Source organism: Monodelphis domestica, chromosome 3 (genome assembly GCF_027887165.1).
Source record: "Monodelphis domestica isolate mMonDom1 chromosome 3, mMonDom1.pri, whole genome shotgun sequence".
Classification (NCBI taxonomy): domain Eukaryota; kingdom Metazoa; phylum Chordata; class Mammalia; order Didelphimorphia; family Didelphidae; genus Monodelphis; species Monodelphis domestica.
In genome coordinates this window covers 306311585-306317588 of record NC_077229.1, presented here as the reverse complement: position 1 = coordinate 306317588, position 6004 = coordinate 306311585, and the positions used below count along the sequence as shown (strand labels likewise).

Genomic DNA, 6004 nt, shown 5'->3' with positions numbered 1-6004 from the left:
ATGCACTGATAAGCAGGACAATTTAAATGTAAACATCTGATAGCTGAGCATTTACTAAGTACTTGCTATGTGTGCTAGGCACAATTGATTGGGTTAAAAAAAAAGAGAGAAGAAATCCCAGACTCTTATCTTTCTTTAAAGAGTTTAAATGGTCTTCTAATCTGAAAAATTTATGGTTGACTGCTTTTGGAGAATATACACTCAGTTTCTACCTGTAGGATAGACTGACCAGGATACCCTTTCCTTCTTTTTCTATTCAGCCTTAGAAAAAAGCATCTGACAGGAAGATCCCAGATGCCCACCAGTATTTCAAACATCTATACAGATTCTTTGGATGACAAGATTTCATTTTAGACAAATGACAGCTGTCTGATCTGCAAGCCTCAGGACTGAGCTTAGTTGGACAGGTTGAAAATCTTAACAGCTTTTCAAATTATGAAATAAACTGCATCATTACCATTTGGAACCCTTCCCCAAAGCTTATTCCAAATATTCCTTTTGAGAAAGGGAAAGATTTTAGCCAGGAGTAAAATCACTTCCTAATCTAAAGGCAATTGCTTCTATAAACATAAATTCAATACTCAGCACACTTTTCAGAGCTATTTAAAACTGCAAATCTTTTCGAACATTTTTAAAATGGCCATGGGCAAGTTATGATTGAGAATCCCTGCTGATACTTTCGACCTCATCAACAAGCAGTGAACCTTATTTCTATCCTTCTCAGACTCTCCTATCTTTTCTCTTCTCCTCCATCTTGCAAAAGTTGAAGGTATTAATGAATTCACAGTGTAGGAAGAAATGGATGAATGAAAAGCATTTATTTAGTGCAGAATATGGAAGTAAAACCATCCTTGCCCTCAAGGAGCTTTGAGTTTGATAGAGGAGGACAACCCATATAGGGCAACGTGTTGACCAGAGAGGAATGTTTTGGTCTAGGGAGCCAGTGTATTATGAATATCACCATTGATGAATAGATTGATATGCTCTTTCCAGGGATGTGAAATAGAGGCAACCTGAAAGAAGAGGGGAGGACAGAAACTTCAGGGTAGATGGGTGAGTTATTGGAAAGGGTATGGCCATGGATTGGCCTGGTCAGAAGCCAGCTATGACTTGTGTGAGTTTACTATTCATTCTCTCACCAGTCAATATAGCTTAGCCTAAGGGTCACCCTTATGTTCCCAACTGAAGGTCTGAAGAGCACAATAATGTGGTGAATGACAAGAAGATTACTGGAGAGGATGAAGATTAGGGTAGATGAAGGCCAGTGGAGAATACCTCCTACATTATCATCTCCTCTTCACTTTATCCAGCCTTCTCTCACCCACTACAATTTCCCTTCTTACTCCCTCTATCTACATGCTTCTCCCATTATACAACTATATCTGAGGGCATTAACTATGTGTGGCAAAGAGAGGGAAAAGATGAGAAGGAAAGTACTGCTGCAGAGAATCTAATAGTGATCCTAGCTTTATTCAGAACTGCTCCCACGTCTCTCTGTTTCTCTCTCTGTGTGTCTCTCTCTGTCTCTGTTTCTCTCTGTCTCTCTATCTCTCTGTCTCTCTATTTCTTTGTCTGTTTCTCTGTCTCTCCACTCTATAAAAGTTTGGCACTTAGAAAAGACTTTTCTCTGTTGTCATGTTTGGCTACATTGGTCACCACAAAGAAGCTGAAAAGGAGGTAGAAATGGGCTCTTCTCCACTTTAGGATTTCCAGTCCAGATGGAGAGAAATGAGCTTATTGAGGGTATTGTACTGTGGACAGACTTACAAAGCCTCCTCAAAATAGCCTTAAGATAGCTTGGCAAATATCAGGGCTTCAACTTTCCAAACATTAGGCGCTATTAGCATTTTGAAAGAAATGTAACCAGATGGCTTATAAATATACGAGGCATTGTACCTTCATAGCATAATAAAAAAAGTATATATAAAGAACCAATGGGCTGTAGCAGCTGTTTTATTTTTAGGAAATTGATTTCTTTTGCATTATCTCTCTAAAGATTTGCTACCATGCTATCAACCTCTTTTACTACCTAACTTTGGGACATTTGAATCAGTGGCTATTGAATGACCAATTTGTTATCCAAATCTAGATTCCTTGGAGAGCGGTTTCCCAGAAACATGAAGGTTCTTTCGACTGAAGGATATTATCTAGTAGATGAGCCAGTTTCTTCTCCTTAAAAAAAAAATCCCAGAAATGAGAGCATCAGCTCTTAATCATTAGAAAATTTGGTTGTGTGTGTGTGTGTGTGTGTGTGTGTGTGTGTGTGTGTGTGATTTTGCTGTTGTTGCTTTAACAAGTAAAAAAAGTTTGATAGAGTGCAGCTCTTTGGGAAATTACATTACTAAAGCTGGATAGTAGAACATAAGGTTCCTGAAGGCAAGGAATATTTTGATTTTTTTTTTTAATATCATGGGGTTGCTGAGTGGCAGAACAGATAGAATACTGAGTTTGAATCAAAAAGATTCATTTCATGAGTTCAAATCTGACCTCAGATACTTACTTAGTAGCTGTGTAATTTTGGGCAAATCACTTTATCCTGTTTGCTTCAGTTTCCTCATTTGTAAAATAAGCTGGAGAAGTATCTCTGCCAAGAAAGTTCCAAAATGAGAAGATGAAGAATCAGACATGAATGAAAAGGACTGAACAACAACAGCATCATGAGTACCTTGCACATAGGGATAGGGAATAGACCTGTGATTTCATTTATATAGGGAAAGCCTAGGCAAGGAAGCTCCCTTTCTCTCTGCAGATTGGCACCTTTCCTGCCATTTATAATCTTAGAGATGTAACCAGAAAATTAACAATTAATGCTTTGACCCTAACCTTTCATGTAGTTCCCTCTTGTCATAGCTAAATCTCTTTCTTTACTTCTTCTTGTCATCCTAAGTGAAATCCCTAAAGCTCAGAGTAGTGGCATGTGGGAGGCTGGAGTATGAGAGACAATAGAAAGAGGTGTACAAAAAGGAAAAGAAAATATTTTTATTTTTAAAAATAATATCTTATTTTACCCTGATTACTTTTAAAAATAATTTTAACATTCATTTAAAATTTTTTTGAGCTCCAAATTCTCTCTCTTCTTCCCATCTTCCCTTTATCATTCTCTTCTATCTCTCCCCCCTCCCTGAGATGGTAAGCAATCTAATGTAGACTTTACATGTGGAAACATGTAAAATATTTTTCCATATTAGTCATTTTGTGGAAGAGATCTCAAATTAAATAAAAAGAAAGTGAAACCATGTTTTGGTCTGCATTCAAACCCTATTAGTTCTTTCTTTGAAGGCAGATGGCATTTTTCATCATGAGTTTCTGAGATTGTCTTAGATGCTGAGAATAACTATATCATTTATAGTTGTCCATCAAAAATATTGCTGTTACTGTGTACATTTTTCTGGTTCTGCTCACTTCACTTTGTATCAGTTCATATAACGCTTTATAGGATAGAAAAAATATTTTAAAGTCCTTTTAAATAGAACCAAAAAGTTAATTTTCTATTTTTAAGTGTTGTAATATATTATGGTGGTGGGGGGAGAAGGCTACAGACCCACAGACTTGTCCTAGGCCTTACTAAATTAGGCTAATGGTTTGATGAAGCATATTTAAAAATCCCCAAGTCCATAATAATGTTACCTCTTGGGATCTGAAATGATTAAAATAAAAGCTCTTTCTTTTTTAAAACTTTTACTGAAAGAAAACCAGAGTTCTAGTAGCCTAAACCTGACTAGCCTCTCTGATTCAAAGTTCCCTGGTAGGCAGGGTATTGGCCCTTATATAGACCAAGCCTGTGCTTGGAAGTAAGGGGCATGGCCCCTCCCTAGCACAGGATTGGTCCAATAAAAGACCAATCCCAAGCAGGGAAATAGTAGAGCTGGACCTTTGAGTCACACTGGGGGATGCAGTTCCCCTGGCTACAACTTTTTGAAACTCAGAAATCGTAGTTATGAACTATGAATGGCTCCTGGTAATGCCTCCAGTTAGAGAGTAAGAATTCTCTGGAGTGAGATCTCAGTGTACTCTGAGAAAGGCTACTTTCTCCTATATGGTTCCTAGAGTTCTCCAGCAACCTCGGAATAAGTCATTAAATTGACATCCTTTCGGTTTTTATTTAAGATAATAGAAACTTCAATTTTACCCAACCTCTAGAGTTGAAAAAAATGTAACTTATTAAACTCACTGATTGAAATGTTTTTAATTATCTTTTGCTACAAAATTAAATCTGAGCTTCAGATATATATATATTGAATCAAACAGAGGTCAAATTGATGTTTTATAGTAGAAAATGAAAAATGAATACAATGCATAATGAAGAATCCTAGTTCTCACACTCAGATTTGTTTCATTCCCCCCCCCCCCCCATTCTGGTCCCCTGGGGGGGGAAAACATGCCTTTAGTTTTGATTGTGGCTTATTCTTATGATCTCACCCAAGTGAGAGTGTAGAAATGTACTCAATACAAAATGTAAATCAGGTATGGGACAGATATTTATTTCCTATATACAAAAAAAAATACAAAAGGCACAAAAAATTCACAATGTTCACTGATAACTATGATTACAACCTTTCAGAAAACTGATATGTCATTGGAAGATAAAGCAATTTTGTTTTATGTCTCACCTTGGTTCTACTTTGTCTAAAAAATGCCTAGTTTGTGTCTTCTGGTAAACTTCCAGGTAGGCTTAGAGTAATCTTTTCATTGATGATTATTTTATCCAAGAATACTGAACCATTACCTGGGATCTGTCTCCTTGCTGCTAATAAACTCCAACCAGAAAGATCCAGGTAGCCTCTACCTCTGGTACTCATTTCACAGGATCTCCTTTGCTAAATGATATTTGAATAAATTAAAGAATAAACCAGTATATAGGAAATATAAATCTGGGAGCTACATAAAGGACATACTGATAGAAAAAAAGGTTAGTCAGAGATATTGGTTAGAAGATGAAATAGTAAGGTACACTGAGGTATGTGGATGATACCTCAGTCCCTTTTTAGTGCAGTAAAGCAGTTGAGCCTAACTACACTGGGCCAGAGCACAACTAAGTCTTCCAAACAGTTGTTGTAAAAACTAACAAGTTTATTGGTAAATAAAAGGGAGGGAGGAAGGATTTAGGAATGAGGATGCCCTAATCTCTAAATCTCTTACTTCCCACTTCCCACTAAATCCATGGCAAGATGGAGGCTTCTGTTTCTTGATCCTCCCTGACACCTCCTTGCTTCTGGCTAATATCCCAAAGCCCTCTCTATTCTTCCTGACACTAAAAATTCTCTGTTGTTGGTTTATCAGTATGTGACAGGTTTCAAGATGGAGTAGATGAACTCTAGATGTTGGAGTTCACCCCAGCTGTGCCAGGTCTGAGGTTGACCCTCAGCCCTTACACCAGCAACTGCCTCTGGCCATGATGTTCTTTGTCAGGGTTGAGAGTATGTAAGGTCTTCTTCAGATATATTTCTTCTTGTGAGGAAATGTACTCTCAAAAGAAGTAAAAAAGTTTCCCTTCTCTCACTCACAGGCTTAGTGAAACAGGATCAGCAGAGATCAGATCCTTCCTCTCTCAGCTCCAAGACAGGAAAGGCACAGTTGGTCCTTGTACTGTCAAAATTTCCCCTAACACATTCCAGAATCTTATCTAGAGTTCTCAGCATGCGGTCATACTAGCCTCTGCAAACCAACTTTTAACTACACTTAAATTCATTTCTATTTCTGATATTTCTACCATAACAGTGACATATCATAATGTCATATCAATATAATCATAATATCATAATCATCTAAGTATGAAGTAATGAAGCTGTGGTCATCTGCTCTTAAGCACTGACAATTTTATTGGATGTGTCAGTATCTGAATACACATGAAGGACTAGTTTGTGTCCATAATGTGATTTGGCATTGCCATTCCACTGATTCTACACAAAGAAATAGATGAGGCATTCCAATTTGTCCACTAAGAAAAATAAGTATGCTAGACTGAGTGTGTTGAGTCCGTTGCTTTTGGTCTTATATTCAGTCT

The 6004-nt window shown here is 37.3% G+C and overlaps 1 long non-coding RNA gene across 1 annotated transcript; it reads right to left on the bottom strand.

The window, feature by feature from the left end:
- Positions 1–925: 925 nt before the first annotated feature.
- LOC107652102 (uncharacterized) lies at positions 926–5588 on the bottom strand. Its single transcript, XR_001629539.2, has 4 exons — positions 5505–5588; positions 4727–4817; positions 2501–2584; positions 926–2172 (listed from the first exon to the last, which is right to left on the bottom strand). It is a non-coding gene; the product is annotated as an uncharacterized LOC107652102 (long non-coding RNA).
- Between the last annotated feature and the right edge of the window lie 416 nt (positions 5589–6004).